Here is a 23,883-nt window from a genome sequence, read left to right as displayed (position 1 = left end):
AGCTCTGGGGTTGGTCAAGGTCTGCGCCTGCGCCGGCTCTGGCTCGCGGGCTTGCAGGCTCGCCAACCTGCGGGCAGGCAGGTACCGGCCGTGGAGACGGGCGCCCACGGTGATGGGAAATCCAGTTATCAAAGTTGACTCCAGAAGAGAGAACCTAACAGACCAGTAACAATGAAAGAAATTGAGAAAGTTATCATGGTGTTTCAGGTTAAAAAAAAATCCTTCCTGAAGAAGATCTTAATCAACACGATGGATTCAGAAGCTCATGAAAAGAGGTCACAAATCCTAACATCTTCAAAGCAAGATACATCACCTCATATTGCAAATGTTAGCGAAATGAAGCATTACTTGTGTGGCAGCCGTGCAGCTCTCAACAATATAGCAGTCACATTTCCCATTCAGTTCTTTCGGCAACGGCTGTATGGAATCAAAATCTGGGATTCAGTACTTCAGTTGAGGAGGGATGGATTTCGAAACTTGTATGGTGGAATCCTTCCCCCATTAATGCAGAAAACGACTACACTGGCTGGTCTGTATGAGGATCTATCTTGCCTTCTCCGTAAGCATATCAGTACCCCAGAGTTTACAACCTTGGCTGCAGTACTTGCAGGGACAACAGAAGCAATTTTCAGTCCATTGGAAAGCGTTCAAACATTGCTTTGAGCCCACAAGCATCATGACAAATTTACAAACACTAATCAGGCTTTCAAGGCACTGAAATGCCATGGAATTAGTATTATCGAGGCTTGGTGCCCGTTCTTTTCCGTAAAGGATTGAGCAATGTCCTTTTTTTTTGGACTTCGATGTCCCATCAAGGAGCACCTGCCTACAGCAACGACTCATGGTGCTCCTTTGGTCAATGATTTTATCTGCAGAGGCCTGTTGGGTGCCATGTTGGGAATCTTGTTTTTTCCAGTTAATGTTGCAAAAACTCGCATGCAATCTCAGATTGGTGGGGATTTTCAGTCTTTCCCTAAGGTTTTACAAAAAATATGGCTACAATGGGACAGGAAACTGACAAACCTTTTCAGAGGTGCCCATCTGAATTACCATCGGTCCCCCATCTCTTGGGGCATAATTAATGCGACTTATGAGTTCTTGTTAAAGATTATATGAAAGAAATCAGTTAAGTGCCCTTTATCAACTGAATAGATCTAAGAAGAATGCAGTTTGGCCTTGTTTCTAATCGGCCACATACAAATTGGTGTCATAAATCCAGGGCACAATGAATTATGGGCAAAGCTGTTTTCTTTAAGCAGCAACAAATTCAGAATAAAAGATTTCAGTAGGAAAATGTAAGGTGTTTTGGTTTTTGTTTTGTTTTGTTTGACAAAACAAGGGGGGTCTGTTTCTATTTGTTTTAATCATTATCTGAGAACTTTAGGCTAATTGCCTGGTTAATAGCTGTCTATCTGACAGCTTTTGACAAGGAAACTAACAGCCAAAATATGATTCTATTTTTCCAACTCTTCCATATTGAAATGTAAGTGGCCATGACCAGGCAGAGAAAAGGCTCTTAGGGTTCCATGAATTCTCAGGCTTACTTCTATTACTCCATTTCTTGCTTCTCTGCTTTTAGGAGGAGTTGCAAAGGGTAGTTTTTGTTAACTTATACATGGTAGGACAAAGGAGCAGAACAGAGAAGAAAAACAGCTTATTACGTGTAGGTTTTTCATGATAAATTGCTTGTATTCGTTTTGAAACTAAGTACCTGTTGGGATGGTCATTATCCGAATTATATCTCTTTAGACGTGGTAGACTAAAGTAACTAATGACATCTCCCATTTTGCTTTCTAGGATGAAAGTTTTCTCTGTAGTTCTCAATGTGACCTTAAACCTTTCCAAAATATTTTTATATTAATTTCACTTATTTCATTGCCAAAAGATGTGCAGACTTAAATTTTGTTAATGGTGTTTCATCCCATTAAGAAGTTTCATGTTACAGGTATCAGCCCTCTTTTCTTTATGCCACTTCGCTTTTACAAAAGACCTATATTAGTACCTGTTTTCACTAACCGAAAGAAATAGAATGATTTGTGCTTTTACAAAAAAAGGTAATTGCTTCTTCACTCTATGCCACTTGGGCTTACGAAAGTTTCCACAGGAATGCCGGGAAACTTGTAATTGCATTAGAGATACAATTCTGTTTAGCTTAGGTTCTTTGAATTGTTGTTGCCAATTTAGTGAAGAGCTTTGGAGTTTTGGTTTTCTTTCCTTTGAGTAGTAGTTTGCCATAGTCAAATATCCTGTTCTCTTGAAACTCTCATTAAAAACAACAACAGAAATGCTTCCATAAAATTTTATTTTGGACCTCAGATTTTTTTTTTCTGGTTTCTAAGTGTTCCAGGGAAGGGGAAAAAAAAAGAAACCTCAGGATAGCTTTCACCCCACAGTGTTAAGCTGTCTTTTTTATTTTACTCTTAGAAATAGAGACTTCTATTAGGATCTTTACATTTTGGGAATCCAATTTTACCATTTTACCATTTAAATAGTAAGTTTGAGAGGATAAGACCTAAATAAAGATATTTCATGGGTTAATTTTAAATTCTAGAAGTTGGTGATAGGTGGATAGCCTACTTATCCCTTACCTAACAGACAAAACCTTACTTGTCAAAGGAATCAGATTTTAACATACTTTTTGCCAGATAAATAAGGCAAAGTGACTCATACACCAATTGAATAACTAATAAAACATACGAAGGGCTTCCCTGGTGGCGCAGTGGTTGGGAGTCCGCCTGCCGATGCAGGGGACGCGGGTTCGTGCCCCGGTCCGGGAGGATCCCACATGCCGCAGAGCGGCTGGGCCCGTGAGCCATGGCCGCTGAGCTTGCGCGTCCGGAGCCTGTGCTCCGCAACGGGAGAGGCCACAACAGTGAGAGGCCCGCGTACCACAAAAAAATAAAAGCTTGAGAATTGGGAGGCTGATGGTATAAATTGTGGTCTGAGTCCAAAGACCATGAGAACCACAAACACCAATGTTCAGAGGCAGGGGAAGAGGAATGTCCCAGCTCAAGGAAAGAGAGAAATTTCACCCCTTCCCCCTTTTTGTCCTATTCAGACCTCCAGTGGCTTGCACGATGCCCACTTGCATCGGCGAGGGCGCTCTTCTTTACTCAGTCTATGAATTCAAACGCTAACCTCTTCTGGAAACACTGTCACAAACACTCAGAAACAATGCTTACCTAGCTGTCTAGTCACCTTTTAACCCAATCAAGTTGACGCATTAAATTAACCATGACATGCAGGTTTCCTCTTCGTCATTTAACCGATGAGGAGACAAAGGGACTGTCTCAGCGAATTAAGATTTGATTTGGGGGGCATATCCCTGACTAGGCCACTGAGCCAAGTGTAGTGGACATCTGTCGGGTATGCCTGCCCAGGGCCCACCTCCTGTTCTTCTGCCAGGAGCACCACGACTTTTTTGTGGAACTAGCCTTTTATTCTGGACACAGTCTTGATTGGAATGTCACTGGAGATGCTTCCTCTCTCTCACTCAAGGGTTGGTGAGGAATTCAACTTAGTCCAAAAGGGGGCTCTCTCCCAGAACCTGAATTGGAAGAGCACAAAGCTGGAAAGGGTTGGAGAACATTTGTTCAGAGGCCAGGACTCCGAAGAGACCTTCCCTTGGCACCTGCACCAGACTTCCAGCTGCTCTGCGTCCATCCTTCAGAAGCCAGCTGCTTTGACTTCCTTCCAAGTCTGTGGCCACCCCTGAAGCTTACCAACTCTTTCCTTTGTTTAAGTTAAGCAGAAGTGGTTTCCATTGATGCCACTGTATTCTATCTTTCAGGAGATTCCCTTAAAGACAAAATCAGAAAGGGCGGCAAGGAAACACTGAAGTTTATCCCCTCACAAGTGGAGCACACCATTCTCTTTAAAAGCACAGTCGGACTTCCCTGGTGGCACAGTGGTTAAGAATCTGCCTGCCCATAGAGGGAACTTTCCTCAACATAATAAAGGCCATATATGACAAACCCACAGCCAACACCGTCCTCAATGGTGAAAAACTGAAAGCATTTCCACTAAGATTAGGAACAAGACAAGTTTGCCCACTCTCACCACTCTTATTCAACGTAGTTTTGGAAGTTTTAGCCACAGCAATCAGAGAAGAAAAAGAAATAAAAGGAATCCAAATCGGAAAAGTAGAAGTAAAGCTGTCACTGTTTGCAGATGACATGATACTATACATAGAGAATCCTAAAGATGCTACCAGAAAACTACTAGAGCTAATCAATGAATTTGGTAAAGTAGCAGGATACAAAATTAATGCACAGAAATCTCTGGCATTCCTATACACTAATGATGAAAAATCTGAAAGTGAAATCAAGAAAACACTCCCATTTACCATTGCAACAAAAAGAATAAAATATCTAGGAATAAACCTACCTAAGGAGACAAAAGACCTGTATGCAGAAAATTATAAGACACTGATGAAAGAATTTAAAGATGATACAAATAGATGGGGAGATATACCATGTTCTTAAGATTGGAAGAATCAACATTGTGAAAATGACTCTACTACCCAAAGCAATCTACAGATTCAGTGCAATCCCTATCAAACTACCACTGGCATTTTTCACAGAACTAGAACAAAAAATTTCACAATTTGTATGGAAACACAAAAGACCCCGAATAGCCAAAGCAATCTTGAGAATGAAAAACGGAGCTGGAGGAATTAGGCTTCCTGACCACAGACTATACTACAAAGCTACAGTAATCAAGACAGTATGGTACTGGCACAAAAACAGAAATATAGATCAATGGAACAGGATAGAAAGCCCAGAGATAAAGCCATGCACATATGGTCACCTTATCTTTGATAAAGGAGGCAGGAATGTACAGTGGAGAAAGGACAGCCTCTTCAATAAGTGGTGCTGGGAAAACTGGACAGCTACATGTAAAAGTATGAGATTAGATCACTCCCTAACACCATACACAAAAATAAGCTCAAAATGGATTAAAGACCTAAATGTAAGGCCAGAAACTATCAAACTCTTAGAGGAAAACATAGGCAGAACACTCTATGACATAAATCACAGAAAGATCCTTTCTGACCCACCTCCTAGAGAAATGGAAATAAAAACAAAAATAAACAAATGGGACCTAGTGAAACATCAAAGCTTTTGCACAGCAAAGGAAACCATAAACAAAACCAAAAGACAACCCTCAGAATGGGAGAAAATATTTGCAACTGACAAAGGATTAATCTCCAAAATTTACAAGCAGCTCATGCAGCTCAATAACAAAAAAACAAACAACCCAACCCAAAAATGGACAGAAGACCTAAATAGACATTTCTCCAAAGAAGATATACAGATTGCCAACAAACACATGAAAGAATGCTCAACATCATTAATTATAGGAGAAATGCAAATCAAAACTACAATGAGATATCATCTCACACCAGTCAGAATGGCCATCATCAAAAAATCTAGAAACAATAAATGCTGGAGAGGGTGTGGAGAAAAGGGAACATTCTTGCACTGCTGATGGGAATGTGAATTGGTACAGCCAATATAGAGAACAGTATGAAGGTTCCTTAAAAAACTACAGATAGAACTACCATATGACCCAGCAATCCCACTACTGGGCATATATACCCTGAGAAAACCATAATTCTGAAAGAGTCATGTACCAAAATGTTCATTGCAGATCTATTGACAATAGCCCAGAGATGGAAACAACCTAAGTGTCCATCATCAGATGAATGGATAAAGAAGATGTGGCACATATATATACAGTGGAATATTACTCAGCCATAAAAAGAAACAAAATTGAGCTATTTGTAATGAGGTGGATGGACCTAGAGTCTGTCATACAGAGTGAAGTAAGTCAGAAAGAGAAAGACAAATATCGTATGCTAACACATATATATGGAATTTAAGGAAAAAAATGTCATGAAGAACCTAGGGGTAGGACAGGAATAAAGACACAGACCTACTAGAGAATGGACTTGAGGATATGGGGAGGGGGAAGGGTAAGCTGTGACAAAGCGAGAGAGTGGCATGGACATATATACACTACCAAACGTAAAATAGATAGCTAGTGGGAAGCAGCCGCATAGCACAGGGAGATCAGCTCGGTGCTTTGTGACCACCTAGAGCGGTGGGATAGGGAGGCTGGGAGGGAGGGAGATACAAGAGGGAAGAGATATGGGAACATATGTATATGTATAACTGATTCACTTTGTTATAAAGCAGAAACTAAAACACCATTGTAAAGCAATTATACTCCCATAAAGATGTAAAAAAAAAAAGAAGAATCTGCCTGCCAATGCAGGGGACAAAGGTTTGAGCCCTGGTCCGGGAAGATCCTACATGCCATGGAGCAACTAAACCCGTGTGCCACAACTACTGAGCCTGTGCTCTAGAGCCCGTGAGCCACAACTACTGAGCCCGCTTGTCACAACTACTGAAGCCGGTGTACCTAGAGCCCGTGCTCCGCAACAAGAGAAGCCCCCGCAATGAGAAGCCCGTGCACCTCAACAAAGAGTAGCCGACGCTCTCTGCAACTAGACAAAGCCCGTGCACAGCAACAAAGACCCAACACAGACAAAAATAAAGAAATACATTAAAAAAGTAAAAATAAAACACTTGGCTTCCTTAAAAAAATAAATAAATAAAATAAAAGCACTGTCACGTTTGGTGTCTCAGTGGAACTTCTCAAGATCTTCCTCTTCTTCCTTATGGGTAAACAGAGTCTGCTCAGGGTTGTGTAATTAGGGAGTGATGGAGTTGGCACCTATATTCGGTTGTCTGACTCAGTAATGTTGTGCTGGGATCTCTCAAATCACTCCTAGGGGTGCTCATCGTGGTCTCAGGTTGTGATTTGGGTGCCACCACTTATACCCTGTGGGATCCGGGAGGGCCTCCTCTGTGCCTCTATTTTCCAAGTCTGTAACATGGAGATTGTTAGGCTGTATGTATGTATATATGTTTGCCTAATTATCCACAATGGGAGAAAACTAATCAGACAAGCTCAGAGGTATGTCAATGGAGAAACATGTTAGAGGCTATACATTTTATCAATTATACCAAATTGTTACACAAATATTGTACACGTGCTTTTAGCAGTGGACTTAAAGCGAGCACTGTTATACAGCAGTTATTCTCGGCCACAAGTTCACTAGAGAATTCTCTTTGTATCCTGAACATTGGGGGCAACAGTACAGTTAGAAGTAATATTGATAGCAAGAAACAGTTCAATTAAATTAGTAGGATGGGTCTTACAGGTCTGGTCTGGGTTTTTGGGTCAGTTGCTTGCCACTGTTGTCATCTTTTTCTCATCCTGGATGTCATTTGGGGATATATTAAGTAAATATATATACTTAGTATATATTAAGTCCTTTCTTTTTTTTTTTTTTTTTTTTTTTTAAATTTATTTATTTACTTTTGGCTGCGTTGGGTCTATGTCGCTGCGTGGGCTTTCTCTAGTTGTGGCGAGCGGGGGCTACTCTCCATTGCGGTGCGAGGGCTTTTCATTGCGGTGGCTTCTCTTGTTGCGGAGCACGGGCTCACGGGCTCTAGCGCACAGGCTCAGTAGTTGTGGCGCGCGGGCTTAGCTGCTCCGCGGCATGTGGGATCTTCCCGGACCAGGGCTCGAACTCGTGTGCCCTGAATTGGCAGCCGGATTCTTAACCGCTGCGCCACCAGGGAAGTCCCTAAGTCCTTCCTTAATATAAAAGGCAACAGCCAGCCCACAGCTGCAGCTACTACCTTATTGTCTAGCTTCTTTTTTCACTATAATGGCAGCCAACAGCTCCACAACACACTTAGGGGTGTCTATGAGTTCTCTGTACTCTCCTGGTGGCCTCCATGCATCAAGAACAGCCGCCATTGGGGCCCACATATTAATGGATGGCCACCCATGATTCCCCCCGCAACTTCCCATTCCCATCCCTTATTTCCCGATGTCTTGGTGCTCATGGGAGTTTCCTCGGTCTCCTAGCTGGCTTGCCAATTGTTGGGCTGCCCCCTATAGGCCTGCAAGCCCTGTAATTGCCCAGCCTCAAGACTGAAGAAAGAGGGCTTCCCTGGTGGTGCAGTGGTTAAGAATCTACCTGCCAATGTAGGGGACACGGGTTCGAGCCCTGGTCCGGGAAGATCTCACCCACATGCCGCGGAGCAACTAAGCTTGTGTGCCACAACTAATGAGCCTGTGCTGTAGAGCCCGCGAGTCACAACTGCTGAAGCCCGTGCGCCTAGAGCCCATGCCCTGCAACAAGAGAAGCCACCGCAATGAGAAGTCCTCGCACCTCAATGAAGAGTAGCCCCCGCTCGCCGCAACTAGAGAAAGCCTGCACGCAGCAATGGAGACCCAACGCAGCCAAAAATAAATAAGTAAAATAAATAAAATAAATAAATTTATTTTAAAAAAAAGACTCAAGAAAGCCTGGAGAGCGACAGAGACAGCAACAGAGACATCAATGGTTCATTAGATAGGGGATCTTACAAGTCTGAAGCAAGGTCCTGGAGACACCCCACCATGTACTGTGGACCACAGGCAGGAAACGCAGCAGTCTGCAGTCCCAGGGGGATGGGGGGTGGGGACTGGAGGCTACCAGTTATAGGGGGAATTGACATCAGGTTGGCTTATTAGTTTCCAGGGGAACCAGCGGCTGGGGCGGGGGGCAAGCTTGTAGGCAGTTACTGATTAAGTCCTGTAATTAAGAGGATTGGATAGTCATGTGAGTCGGGTGTAGGCGAAGCAGGGACTGGTCGAGCAGGGGATGGACGGAGAGCAAGAGAACAGCCATCCTGGGTTGCCTGACCATACAAAGATGTTGAATTGCCTGACCTTAAGCCTCCTTCCCCACTCTCAAATTTTCTCTCTTTCTGTGTGAAATTGTGGGTAGAAAATAGAATGTAAGAATAGCAAACATTTCCGCTGTGTTCACTATGTGCCAGGTCCTATTCTACACACTTTATTTGTATTAACTCATTTAATCCTCACAGCAACCAGCCTCTATGATAGAGGCCCCGTTGGGGCACGGGCTTTATTTTATTCACTGTTGTATCCACTCTGGGCTTGGCATAAAGTATATGATCCATAAGTGTTAGAGCAGATGAATAAACAAGTGAAATAAAAAATCCATGAATGAATAGAAAGGGGAGAGAGACCAATTTTCTCCAAATCGAATTCTATGGTCTCGCCCTCTTGAAGTTCATTTGGGCTCTCATTACTTCTCGGGTAAGCTCTAGTGTTTTAAGGAAATTCTTGAATTAGTTCCTTTTTTTTTTCAGCTGCTGTGAAGATATGACTTCTGAATCTTTCTTCTTTCACTTTTTCTTCTTTCAAGTAGCACCAATAACTGGGCCCAACGGTGCAAGTACTTAGATGACAATCGGACATCATTTTTAAAATATTAATTAATTAATGTATTTATGGCTGAGTTGGGTCTTTGTTGCTGCGTGCGGGCTTTCTCTAGTTGTGGTGAGCGGGGGCTACTCTTCGTTGCGGTGCGCGGGACTCTCACTGCGGTGGATTCTCTTGTTGCGGAGCACGGGCTCTAGATGCGTGGACTTCAGTAGTTTTGGCTCACGGGCTCTAGAGCACAGGCTCAGTAGATGTGGCGCATGGGCTTAGTTACTCCACGGCATGCGGGATCTTCCCGGACTAGGGCTCGAACCCGTGTCCCCTGCATTGGCAGGCGGATTCTTAACCACTGTGCCACCAGGGAAGCCCGGACATCATTTTCTTGACCCCGTACTTAAATAAGAAAGGCTCTAAGGGTTCCAAGATGGTATGTTACTGCCCACATCACTCAGCGTTAATGGGGACTTTTCTAGGACCAGTTCACTGCGGAAAGGCACAAACAAGCTTGGGCTTAGCTGAAGGGGACAGCTGCAGCACTATGGCTTCAACCAGGAGGGTGTCCGAAGGACAACAGGCGAGGAAAGTCCTGGGCAGATCCACCTGGATGGAGCGATGGCCAAAGAGGTGGTCTACATTGGTTCATGGACAATAGTTAATGGTTTCCAGGATAGAAGGTTTCATTCGCTCCTCTGGGAATGAACCTCACCTGAACTGCTAACTGAGGTGAAAAGAAACATGAGATGGATAGAGGAGTCAGGCAGTTATGGATATCACCTGTGGCTTTGTGACCTGTGATATAACAGGAGCTACAGAAGTTACTATCTTTTCTTCCCTGCTTGCTGCTCATTTGTTCACCTGCATTAGCCCCAAATTTCCCTCTTCCTTTCCTCTGTTGTGTTATATGAGGAGTACTGGCGGCCATTAACGTTATAATTTGGTCTTTGGTTACAGAACATCCAGGCAGGAATTAATATCACCCAGAGTGGGATACAGTGGCTGATGGGACTTTAAATCTCCTCTTTTCAGGGAGAGACTGTATCTTTGTTTGTACAAAGTGAGTTTGCATCTTGTAAGGGCGACGCATGAGGTTTGTTGTTGGTGAATAGATGTTTAAATGTGTACTGAAGGGTGTAGATGCTGAGTAGTGGAAGGGGTGAACTAGGCCAATTACCGACCAATTGTTTCTTAAATCCACAATGTCTCTCTTCTACTTGGTTCTGTCATGTCGAGGCTGGGGATCTGCAAACTCTCTTGGAGTGTGGGATCTGGGGGTCCCGGGCTCTCTTGCTAGATGACTTCCTGTTATCTTCTGTCAGCAGGAGGCACTGATGGGAGATCCTAGGAGAGGAGAAGGAGAGAAACTCTGCTCCTTCAACAGGTGAGATTCCGTAAGTATTCAAGAGTGTTTACGCTCAAGTTAATGGAAGAATAAGAAACCCTATTGTCAGCTTTTCCAGATATTTGGATCTTATATCTGAAGTTGCTAACTGACTGAAGTATTGCAAGACCAAATTACACTGTATTAAAAAATACAAACATCAGTATGTAATCACTATCGCTAATGTCACTAACAAATTTGCCCTGGAAATTCTGACTGCTCTCTCTTGAAAAGCCTGTGGAACATTATCCTCCGTGTAGGTCACTGGGCATTCCTGATTTATTAACATGTGTAAAGAGAACATGCATTTTTCTCAGTGGTAACATTAGGAACCCCTTTGATCTCTGTCGACTGTTTAGCTGAAGGGATTTGGATATCTTTGTTGTCATCAGAAAAGACAAAGAGTTGCCACTGTTTAATAGCTCTTTGCTCTTTGGCCTCTTTAGCTAAAACGATGGAGTCTTTATAGGAATCATGTATGAATACTTGGTGAGTAATTCTGTGTCTTAAAGATATGTGAAAATAAATTAAAAAATAATTTTTTGGTTGCACAATATTGAGGATGTACTAAATGCCACGGAATTGCACACTTTAAAATGGTTAATTCTGTGATATGTGGATTTTACTTCAATTTTATTTCTCTTAAAGTATCTGTTCTTTGCAGTGAAACACTTCTTTGGCTAAAGTTTTCACCTAGATTCAAGGATGTTTAAAAGATTTCGCATTGCCTGCTTCAGTTTATCCTTATGCTGAGACTCATTTCATAGTTCTTAGGTTTGGGGTAGCTTTGTTTTCAGTGAAGCTCATGAGTTTTAATCATTTAATAGATGAAACATGATGTGGAGGACTTGTTTGCACTGACCATTTAACCCAACTATTTCAAGAGGATGCAAATAATTGAGAAAAACACGAAGATGTCTCAAGATGCTTTCTTATGCATGCTCAGAAAATTACCAATTTTAAACTTGCATGAAATCATTAAAAAGGAATTTTGGGGAAAAAACCTAAACTGTGCAAGGATTTGTTAAGGTAGTTATAATGAAATATTATGACATGAATGCAAATAGCTCTGAAGCTTGCTCTTTATTAATTTTATTTTTCAGTTCCTGTCTCTGCGAATAGAAGATTGTTCTTTTTACGAAGTAAAGCCATCTAGAGGCCCCGCAGGAACATAATGTTATGTCCAACGAAATTAGCATTGCTCTTCTTCATATGTTGTTGAAAATTTTTCTAATGTCAAATTATGACGACTATCATTCTAAGTTTGTTTGGAAATTTTAACTTTTATATATCGGCAGAATATACCCTTTGTTTCTTATATTTTTATCTTTAATTTAGATATCAAGTTTCAAAATATATAGCACTTTAAAATAATTAATTAATGAATGTTTGGCTGCGTTGGGTCTTCGTTGCTGTGCGCGGGCTTCTCATTGCGGTGGCTTCTCTTGTTGTGGAGCACGGGCTCAGTAGTTGTGGCACGTGGGCTTTAGTAGTTGTGGCGCACGGGCTTAGCTGCTCCGCGGCGTGTGGGATCTTCCCGGACCAGGGCTCGAACCCGCGTCCCCTGCATTGGCAGGCAGATTCTTAACCACTGCGCCACCAGGGAAGTGCCTATAGCACTTTCTTGGCTTGATCAAAAACCGTATTTCCTTAATAGTGATGGCAATTTTTATCAAGAAAAGCTCTTTTTATCGTATGTGGGAGGGAGGGTCTGTATCAGACTTTCTCTCATTTCTCCCCATTTTTACTGCTTAGGTCTCTGACATAAAGAATAAAAATCAATTAACATTATTATTTTTGAAAAACTTCCAAGGTCACCTCCTTTAATTGAATCGAGCAAGGTCCAATTCATTCATGTAACTGAGTTTTGTTTTTAACTGTATCCTATTCTTCACATTTTACTAATTTTTCATGGGAGCGAATTTGTCATGAATACGTACTTGTATTAGTTTCCTATTACTGCCGTAACAAATTACCACAAATTTACTGGCTTGAAACATCACGTATTATTGTCTTAAAGTTCTGGAGGTTAGAAGACTGACATGGTTCTCAAAGATCAAGGTGTCAGCACAGGTACACTCCTCTGTGGAGGCTCTGAGGAGAACAGCAGAGTAGAAACCCTCCTAATTCATGGTACATTGAACAGAGTACTCAGGAGATCATTACCTCAGTAATGGAGTAATTAACTTTCGACTAAAGGCTGTTCCATGTTATCAACTTAAAAAAAAATTGAAAGAATCACACTGTTTCTAAATAACTTCATCCCAGAGCAAAGCTTAATAATATTTATAGGAATACAAAAACATCTAACACCCAAGAAGATATAATATTCACCTAAAAATTCCAGTATTCTGGTGGTATTCAATCAAAAATTGCAAAGCATGCAAGGGAGCTGGAAAACATGACCCAGAGTGAAGGGAAAAAATAAATCAATAGAAACAGACCCACAAATGACCAGATGATAGAATTAATAGACAAAGCAAACAGCTAATATAACTGTTTAATATGTCCAAGAAGGAGAAGACTGAATCTGTTCCGTAGAGACAAGGAAGATATAAAAAAGACACAAATGGAAATTGTATAGACAAACAATACACTGGATGGAATTAATAGCAGGTTAGACACTGCAGGAATAAAAAAAAGGCGTAAGTACAAAGGTGACCACCAGAAAAAAACCATGAACCTTCCTAAATACCAAACATATTTAAATAAACAAGAGTAAAGAATGCACATCTTGTAGAAAAAGAAGCACAGCAAACACAATACACATCATTATAAAATATTACAACAGATTTGAGACCAAACGTATCAGTTACATCAATAAATGCGAGTGGGCTTAACTCACTGAAAGAATAAGACTTTGGGTAACAAAACTAGACCCCAAATAATAATTCAGTTTCCCTGGTGCAAACAAGAAACAGACTGAAACATATTTTTAGTTTTTCTAAAAAGATAGACAAAGGTATATCAGACTAGTGGAAAAATGAAAGAAAGAGAAACATAGAAGAGATCAAGACCGAGCTTTTTTCTTATACTTACTTATTTTGTGTTAACTGCATTTTTAACTTTTCAGGTTGACCAATGGACATATAAAGTTGCTCTGTATTTGTACATGGCTACACTCCCTTTGTGACGTCCTGATAGACTGTAATAATTAGAGCTATTACTTAAAAAACAGTTATGAAACGCCAGGCACAGTGCTAAGAGGGTTTTACTTACACATCTCGTTTAATCTTCAAAACAATCTTATGGCATTTATGTGTTATTATTCTCAGTTTGCTATTGAGAAAATGAAGGGTCAGAGAACTTAGGTTATCCAAGGTCATACACTTGTAAGTGGCGTAGCCTGTCCTCAAGCCCTGGCCTCAGTCAGTACACACTGCCTTATCTATTATTAAGTCCTGATGAGGTATTTGAAAAATCTTGACAGGTTCCTAGAACGTGTGATAAATTTTACGTCACGTGTAAGAATACCATTTGTCTTAGAAAAGACTTTAAAAGGTCTTTCCTCTTTACGTTTTCTATTTTTAATAAAGAAAACCTATCAGAAGAAAGGGGCTGATTTACATTAACCAACCACTGCAACAGAAGTTACTGTATAAAGTAGAAGGTTACTCCAGGATCCTAAATTAATGACACCACTTTATATATGTATATGTATATTTCTCTCTCTCTATTTCCCACTTAGTGTTTCTTTGGTCACATAACGAGCAGTTAAGTGATATGTTTCCTAAAATAATTTAATGTTATTATAAACTTGCTCTACTTCTTTGAACTGAACAATTCCCATGAGTTATGGATCCCAACATGAATTGTATTTGCATTCTAGACCTGAGGGGCATGAAAACACTGATGCACTAAAACATACACAGTAATGAGGACAACAGCAGTGAAAGCTTTCACAGGGCTGTATTCATATTAACTTAATTTAAATGGATAATATCTCCATTCACATAGGAATAGTAGCAACTTTATTTTTAACTGGATTTAAATTCCCTAAAAATTTTAGCATGCATGAGAATTTCTGGCCTCAAACTGTGTGAGATAATAAATATTGTGTTAAGCTGCTAAGTTTTGGGACAATTTGTTACACAGTAATAGATAACTAAAACACTGAGATACAATCTACATCAGCGAAGTAGACTATACAGAAATTGCTGGTCGCCGTGGCAGGACATCCTAAAACTTACCGAGTAGTTCTAATTAAATCAGTAGATAATAAATTGTTGGAGACAGAATGTCTCATGGCTTATAGAACAGTACCTTGAAATATAGCTTCGACAGTGATATTAAGCATTTACCCATCACTGTCTCATAGGGAGAGAACCACTAAATCTGGTTATGGAACCAAGCAGAACCCTCCCCCACTCCCCAAGTACAAAGGCCCCTCCATGTTCCCTGCTTCTTGTTTGTAGAAAAGCTGAAGTCTTCCAGGCCTCCCTGGGTCACAAAAGAGTGGGCTCAAACAGCTAAAGATTAGGACGATAGAGTCACAGATTCAGCGTCTACTGCACGTTCCTGAGTTGTTTTTACAGCTATTCTAACTGCCACCAGAGGGAGAAGCCAACTGCACGATGACCAGACTGCAGCCACGACACAAGCTGCTCCATCTCGAGCAATGCTGAGTGTAGGGCTAGCACAATTCCAGGAACTGGCCTTCAGACAATGGAATTAACACTATTGCTCATAATAATCTGTATCTTGGTGGGCATCAAAATAATTGTCGCTTGTTTTACACATATACGTAAGTGGGCAACTAAAACTGTCAGAAAAGAGATGCTTCAAACTCATTTGATATCTTTCACACTAAGACCTCGACACTTTCTCAGCATGAAGAAGTTACAGAAGCCAGACCTTCATCCCTAATTCCATGGCAATGGAATAATATCTGATGAGGGAGGGGATTTGTAAGCAGCTCTTTGCCGGAAACTGCCCTCAGCAGGAAAACCCTTTTCTTGTCAATTTAGCGAAGCTACATTGTAAACTAACTTTTAACCAGGCACCAGCACGCTCTACTCATCTCCTGCCCTAGAAAATCTCTTGATCACACAATACTTCGCCTACTCTGTCGGTTCTTTCCGTAGATAAAAGAAGTAGAAATGAAGAGTAAGTAATTCACAGATGACCAGATCTCTTCCCCAGCTTCCCCTTCAGTGATCTCGCGAACAAATTGTGTGAACACAACAGCATCTAAAGAAAGCACAAGAAGTCAACAAGCCTACGAGTCTGACCCCCTATCTCAATGATTAACTGAGATGGCTTCCCCTTTTCCCTTTAAAATTTTCACGGCTGAGCAGACTCCTGGGAGATGATTTTGGGGGGACTCTGAGTCCACCACCTCGTCAGCATTCTGATTGAAAGCAACTTTCGTTTCTACCAAATTTTGCCTCTCTCAGGTATGAATTTTTGAGCAGCCAGCAGCCGGATCTGAGTTGGGTAACAGTTATAAGGGAAAGTTGGCTGCATTCTCTGCTGGGGAATAAAGACGATCTTGTTTGCCTGTCTCTGAATTTGGGTGAATAACTCCTTCGAATCCATTCTACTCTTTTGCTCTGTGTGTATGCTCATGAAACAACTCTGAATAATAATTCAGCTTCCCTGGTGGCTGGGAAGGAGGGTGGGGGCACCCTGATCGTGCAGTGGAAACATCTGGGCCTGTGGAGGCTGATGTCCTAGTGACACCGAGCAGGGCCCTGTGGGCTCCTGGGCACGATAGCCTTTCCGTGTCCCCCATTTCTGGATTACAGGAAATAGGCTTCATTCAGCCTCCAGGACCTTCCCTGAGTTCCAAGGGCAGGTTCAAACAGTTGCTAATCAGGGAAAGGAGGGGATGCAGAGACCAGGGAGGAGCAGTCAGGAAACAATAGCGCAGCCTTGGGGCAGGGTCCTGGTTCCCCCTCAGGGGATGCACCTAACGGAAAAGGGGGGTTGGGAGAAACTGGGAGACTGGGTTGACATACATGCACTATTGATACTATATATAAAACAGATAACTAATGAGAACCTACTGTATAGCACAGGGAATTCTACTTAGTGCTCTGTGGTGACCTACATGGGAAGGAAATCCAAAAAAGAGGGGATATAGGTATACGTATGGCTGATTCACTTTGTTGTACAGTAGAAACTAACACAACATTGTGGAACAACTATACTGCAATAAAGATTAATTATAAAAAAAAGAAAGGGATGCACACAACAATATCTTTGAGCCGTTTTGCAGATACTGAAACCCCCTCCAGGTGGGAGAAGTTAACTGCTGCCCTCAAGCACGGAGACCCCAGACCGGTTGGAACCAGAAGGTTGATGATGCCGACTCCCGATGACCTCACCACCAGCCAATCAGAAGAGTGTCCACGAGCTGACCACGCCCTGCTCCTTAAACACTATAAGACTCCTCACGACCCGCTCCAAGTTGGGAGACACCGTCTTGAGGGCATGAGCCCGCTGTGGCCCCCTTTGCCTGGCAAAGCAATACAGCTATTCTTTTCTAGTTCACCCAAAACTCTGTCTCTGAGATTTAATTCACTGTTGGGGTGTAGAAGCCAGATTCAGCTTCACGAGCTCACTCAGCCAAAGGCATGAGGACAAGCCAAGTCCAGCAAGGTCAGGTTTATCGGCTCCTGGAAAGGGAGCCTGCATTCCACCAGAGCCTGGGCATTTCACCAAAGAAAGAAAGAGATAAGGTTATTATGTGATGTGGGGGAAGGGAGTTTAGGTAAAATTTTAATGAAGCCATGTTTGGATAGCCGCAAGGCAAATAGGGGTCAGCTTTGGGTCTAAACTGCCGAGTGAACTCAGGGCCCTGTTTCTTGGAAATGACAAGTTAAGATATCAATACAGAGTCTTTTCTAGAACGCCCTATGTCTGGAGCCTGCTTCTGCTTTGGAAATCGAGGCTGCTTCTCTATGTTAAAGACATAGATCTTCATGGGAATTCCCTGGCGGTCCAGGGGTTAGAACTCCGTGCTTCTACTGCAGGGGGCATGGGTTTGATCCCTGTTCAGGGAACTAAGATCTCACAAGCCTAGCGGCCAAAAAAAAAAAAAAGACATAGATCTTTCAGGCAAAGTGGAATATTTCCTTCTTACTGTAAGCAGATAGGGTGTGGGGCGGGGGCCCTGGAGGAAAAGAACCAGATGTAGCCTTTTTACACAAGAGAAGCCATTTTGTGATCTAAGCCTGGACACAATGCTTGCTCTTGAACAGGTCTCAGTGATAATGATCTTAAGGGAATAAAAGAACAAACGACTTTTATCAGGCAAGAGAAATAACAATAGCAAAGATAATAACTCAGTTGTAAAGACTCCAAGTTCTGTTTCATTGGTAAAGATTAGCCTGAAGCTCTTTCTTGAGCTGTTTTGCAGAATTTAAACGCTGGAGCCCCCAAGCCATCGGATCAACTGGAATGTAAGAGAGGCTGATAATGACCTTTTCTGACCCTCTTGACTTCAGTCAACTAAAGCCTGGACTCTGTCGACCTTTGCCCCAGTTCTACGCTTGAGTTCTTCTCTGCTCGAGCCCCTTCGTGAATATGCATGTACCTTAGCTTAAAACTTCCCCAATTTTGCTGTTAGGGGAGACACTGCTTGGGGAAAGGTCCCCGGTGTTCTCCTTACTTGTCGCAAGTAATAAATGCTTCCTTCTCCCCATCTTTGGCTTGGTTGTAGATTTTGACTCAACACCTACCAAGAGGTGAACCCAGTTTTGGGGTAACATTACTGATTAGATTTCAAACGTCCAAGTTTCTGACAGCTGCTGATGCTAGAACACGATTTCTCACTAACAAATCAGTAAATAAATATTAACCTTTTTGTGTATTAAAAAAATACAACGTGAGCACATCTTACATTTCGTAGTTGCCACATTAAAGAAAAAAAAGTCAAACGAAAGAGATAAATATTCATAGCTACTTTATCGGTAATAGCCCCCAAATAACAACCCCAGTGTCCATCAACAGGTAAATGGATAAAAAACTATGACAGATTCATATAATATTACTCAGCAGTAAAAAAAAAAAAAGAACTCCTGTTACATGCAACAGCGTGAGTGAATCTCACAATAATTATGCTGAGTGAAGCAGTAAAGAATGATGCATACTATGTGATTCCACTTCCATAAAATTCTAGAAAATGCAAACTATTTTATAGAGACAAAATGAACATCAGTCATTATCTTAGGATGGGGGGTGGGAAGGAGGGACTACAAAGGGGCGTGAGAAAACCTCTTTGCAGGTGATGGACATGTTCATTATATTGCTATAATGATGGTTTCACTGTATATACATTGTCAAAGCTTGTCAAATTGGACAAGTACTTTAAATACCTGTAGCTGATTGTATGTCAGTTATATTCCAATAAAGTGATAGAAATGAAAAAAAAATCAGAAGTTACTCATAAAGGGGTTTGTTATGATGTTTTTTACAGCTGTAGCATGACATTGGGAGAAATACTGTTTCCAGTTAACCTTGCAGCTGGCTTTGTCTGTGTCTAGTGTGCCAGCCAGATTCAGGGCAGAGTTTTCCTTTTTCAATATAGTATCTGGAGAGAGAATTATTTGAGTCTTTATTTAAAAAAAACATCTACTTTGCAGAAGTACACCGTGAGTACAATTTTTATTTTCATTTTTGTTGTACTCATGTACACCATGAGTACAATAAAAACAACTGCTACGTTAAAAAACAAACATCCCTGTTTTATTATTTCCAGACACTTCCAGACACCTTTTTTTTAGGTCCACTACACAATCCTTTCAAAACTGTCTATAAAATGTGGTATTCATATAAGACAGATCCAGAGCATGGTTTTATTAAAATATTATATGGTGATTTGGGAAATGTGAGATACAGTCTTCATAGAACAAAGGCTTTTTTCTTCCACGAGAAACTAAGAGATCAATGCCACGCACATTTCTTTTATGTTGAAAGGCATGTCAGTCAGCATTCAATCACTTAGGATACTTCAAGTAAAGAGGGGTTTAATGCAGGGACTTAGCTATGAAGAGGCTGGAAGGGCAGCCAAAGACCCAAGAGGAAGTGTGTGAGGTGTGGGGCTGGATGGCAGAAGCTCCTACTGCCTGGCTGGAGGCTGAGAGTCCACGCTTGAGTTATTGTTCTTGGAAGTATTATATTATTGAATCAAAATAAAAATGTGAATCACAATTTGATACTGAAAAAGACACAAAGAAGCCTGGGTAAGCCTGTTGGGTGGTGGTTCAGAGCACGGACTTGGAAGTCTGGGCTCCCATGGGTGCCACTGGCTGTAAAACAAAGGTCAGTTATTTCTCCAGCCAAAAAATGGGTTTATTAGGGCTGAGCAGAGAATTGCAGTTTGGGGTCTGCAACCCTGGGGAGCCAAGTGCAGCTGCCCGCGTGGCAAGGGAAGGAGAACTCTTTAAAAGAGGGAAGAGGAAGCTGGGAGGGTTAGGGTAAACAAAGAGCCCATGGCTTTCCTTTGGCTGAACTGTTGCCAGGAGAGAAGAATCTGCTACCTGTTGAGTTGTTTCCTGGCACAGCGTGGGAGCGCCCCCTTCTGGTCACCTGACTCTATTCAGCTGAGGGGTCTGTTTATTAATTTTTTTACACCACCAATTACGCTCTGGGGGACACTGGTCAGGTTTTCTCAGTCGGCAGTTCGAGAGAATTCTCCGCCTCCCAGGGTTGGCACGAGGACCAAACAAGGTACAGCTTGTGAAGAGCAACACAGGGCACTTAGTAAATTCTCCGCTAATTTACAGTCCTTGCACCTGATGGCAGCTGCGCCTGCCTGAGCCTGAGGCCACGCCAGGGACGGCCACTCACCCGGGACCAAGGACGGAAGGCAGGGAAGAAAAACTACGCAGATCGGACCGCGCTCTCCTCCAGACCCCCAAGCACTGAGAAGAGGGAGAGGAGGGTGGAATCAGACAGACCTGGGTTTAGTACCCACTGGGCCTCCTACCTGGTCCTGGGTCCCAGGAATGCTGGTCCGAGAGCTGTTCGCTGAGTGGACTTCCCACGTGGAAAACTGAAGCCTTTTCTTCCTTGCAGGGCGGATGTAAAAACTAAATGAGATTTTTAAAAAAGTATGTAAAATACCTAGCTTATAGGACGAGTTCAATTACAGTAACTGCTGTAATTAAATAATTATTTAGAAATAACTAAAAATAAATAAATAACAAAATAATTAGTTAAAATATCACTATCAAAATGTCATGAAGTATTTGCGTCTGTCCTGCCATCATGGGCAGGAAAACATTGTATTTTCAAAGCAGAGTGCGTATCTGTGCGTCCACCACGGATGCTTTGCTGACGTAGCTGGTGGCTCCAGGGACAAGGTTTCATCCTGGCCTGGATTCTACATTCTGGGTTCTTTCTCGCCAGGATTTTGGTCTGAACAAGGTGAAGGTCCCAGATACAGCCACCAGGGGGCGCCACGGTTCTTTGCCGAAGCTGTTGGGACAAATCGCCAGGACTGGGAGTTGGTCAGAAGCTCTGGGAGGGTCAGTGGCTTATCTGCAAGTGGTCAGGAGGATGGAAGACCTCAGTGAGGGGCGAGCAGGCCAGGGAGGAGAGTCACAGCCGGAGGAGGAGAAAAGGAAATGTGTCAGTGAAAGGTAGGGGCTCTGGGCTAAAGCCCACAGATCATTTTTATCCATTTGTCCAGCACTTGCCATGAGCCACAAACGGGCGGTGTGTGAGATCAGCCCCTCACAGCTCACAGCCTCGCTGAGGAGGCTGACACATGCGCAGATGACCAACATACACGTGAAAATAACGAGACATATAAGGCCACCATCTCTAACCCTTTCGCTGTGCCAGGCGCTGTATTGTAATGACCCCATTTAACACACGAGGAAACTGAGATTCAAAGGATTCACTAGTTTCCAAAATTCACAAAGCTGAGAAACAGTGGACTCCTGCTATGCCAGTCTGTTTTAAAGGCCACGTTTTAAAAATCATTACTCCTGCGGTAAAGCAAGGAAAACCCAAACAGCTCTGCTCCTTGAAAACTCACAACTTTGGACTTTCGGTGAACTTCAGCGAGAGTTGACAACCAGGATGGCAGGACACTCCCTGGTGCCCCTCCACCCCGGCTGGCATCCCCATCTCCTGTTCACCCTTCACTCTCCACGGCATCACCCAGCCACCATCTTCTGGTCACCCGGCCCTCCACTCCCACCACCACAGGCTGGCCTTCGCCATCACCGATGTTGTTGCTTGGGAGCGTACCTGTTCACACTTCTCTGTTCCCAGTGACCCGCCTTCCAGATTGTGGGCTCAAGTACCCACACTGGGTCCCCTGATGGTCCAGCTTCTCCTGCCATCTCTTCCCTCCCTCCTTTCCTCCCTCCCTCCCTCCCTTCCCTCACTTCCTTCCCCAGCTTAGTTCCTACCATGCGGCATATCAGCTACTCTTTTTCTTTTTTGGCCACCTGGCGTGGCTTGCAGGATTTTAGTTCCCCGACTAGGGATTGAACCCAGGCCCTCGGCAATGGAAGCACCAAGTCCTAACCACTGGACAACCAGGGAATTCCCTCAGGTACTCTTAAAAACACCTTAAACTCTCCCTTATCTGACCCTCTTCCGTGGCACTGGCTTCTACCTCCCATAAATGGGATGCTCACGCCTGCATCGGGGCAGCCAGAAAAATCATCCAGCAGCAGGGAGTGTCAGGAGAGAAGGACGACCAGAGGAACAGAAAATTCTGTGGTTGACGGGGTGCTCATTTGGAGGCTTCAAGGATCTCCAGGAAGTGTTTTTTTTTTTTGTTTTTTTTGTTTTTTTTAAAGCTGAGAGTGAGGGGAATCGAGGGGTGGGCTCCAGGGGCTGAAGACTGTAGACAGTCCTGGAAACAGCTGCTTACGAGAGTGGGAGAGAGCTGGACGGAGAACCATGCTGGGGTCCCCGGGCAGCTGGAGGGCCCAGTTAAGGATGAGGATGCCTGATGTAAGGTGAGACCAATTCTCGTGGTGGTGGCTTTTCTCTGTTACAATTCAGCTGCAGAGATGATCGTGGAATTTATCCAGGGCAGGCTTTGCCCTGTGGTTCCAACAGAAAACAGTGGGGATTCTGAGGATACTGGCTGACGTGATGGAGCAGAATCCACAGACATGACTAGGTCACCTGGCTTCAAAATCTGCTTGTTTACTTATTATTTACAAAACATAAGCTTCCTGAGGGCTGGGCTTTGCTCTCCACTGTAATCCCACCATGTTGTCACTCACCTGCTTGAACAAGGGAGTCAGACGATGACAGAGAAGCAGCTCAGGGCTCCGGAGCAGGAGAGAGGGCTGGAAGGAGGGAGGTGAGGTTGGAGGTGCCAGAATATTCAAATGCACAGTTTCCAAGGTGGGCCGGATCTGGAGGTGACCCGCTCAGGACCTGGGGCGTGAGGTGCAGTGAAGGTAGGGTGACCAATCCATCTCGATTGGCCCTGGATTTTCTGACTTTACTACTGAAAGTCCTGTGTCCCGGGGACCCTCAGTCCTGGGTCATTTGGGCTGCTTGGTCTCTCTCTGCCTTGTCTCTAAGATAAGACCATCTCTGAGAAGCTGGAGTGTTGGTCGGGGGCGTCTACAGAAGCTGCAGTATTGATCACTCTCGTGTGCATGCGTCATCTTCTGCCACAGTCTTAAGTGTGACCCCGTGGCATGTTTTCTTATTAGCAAAAGGAGCTTTTTTGTAGACCTGAATTCGAAGAATAACAACTATGCTAAAAATGGCAAATACTTCCAAGAGTAGCAACACCAAAGTGTGGTTACCTCAGCATCTTCCAGTCTGCAAATTAAGTGCATTGTACTCAGAGCCTTAAAAAATCATATCAACAAGTCACCCAGCTAGTTCTTTTCTTTCTATTGGAAATGTAACTGCTGATTTATTGTAATAGCATTTATTTTCTTAGAAATCTAATAATGTCCATTTGTAATATTACATGAAAGGACTGTGTAGAAATATTATAAATTTATTTAATCAAGCATGGAAATCATAGCAGGAGTGAAATAGTCTTTGGTTAGATAGACATATCTAGTTTCGAAAATAGATTTTACACTCCGCATGCATTACATAGCACAAACCATAGCTTCATTACAATTCAAATTTTATAACAATTGACTTGTTATAAGCAATCAAATAAGCATCAATAAATCATCCTAGAGAAGGTTTATTTTCAGAACAGCATTTGATGGTTAAATTATTAAATATGAAATACAGACTTT

At 42.7% G+C, this 23,883-nt stretch overlaps 1 pseudogene; it reads left to right on the top strand.

Annotated features, from left to right (window-relative positions):
- The first annotated feature begins 249 nt into the window (after positions 1 to 249).
- Positions 250 to 1,116, top strand: LOC136134076 (mitochondrial nicotinamide adenine dinucleotide transporter SLC25A51-like; annotated as a pseudogene).
- Positions 1,117 to 23,883: the final 22,767 nt, after the last annotated feature.

Source organism: Phocoena phocoena, chromosome 14 (genome assembly GCF_963924675.1).
Source record: "Phocoena phocoena chromosome 14, mPhoPho1.1, whole genome shotgun sequence".
NCBI lineage: Eukaryota > Metazoa > Chordata > Mammalia > Artiodactyla > Phocoenidae > Phocoena > Phocoena phocoena.
Note: the sequence above shows the minus strand (reverse complement) of the source record. Positions and strands in the feature narration are given on the sequence as shown.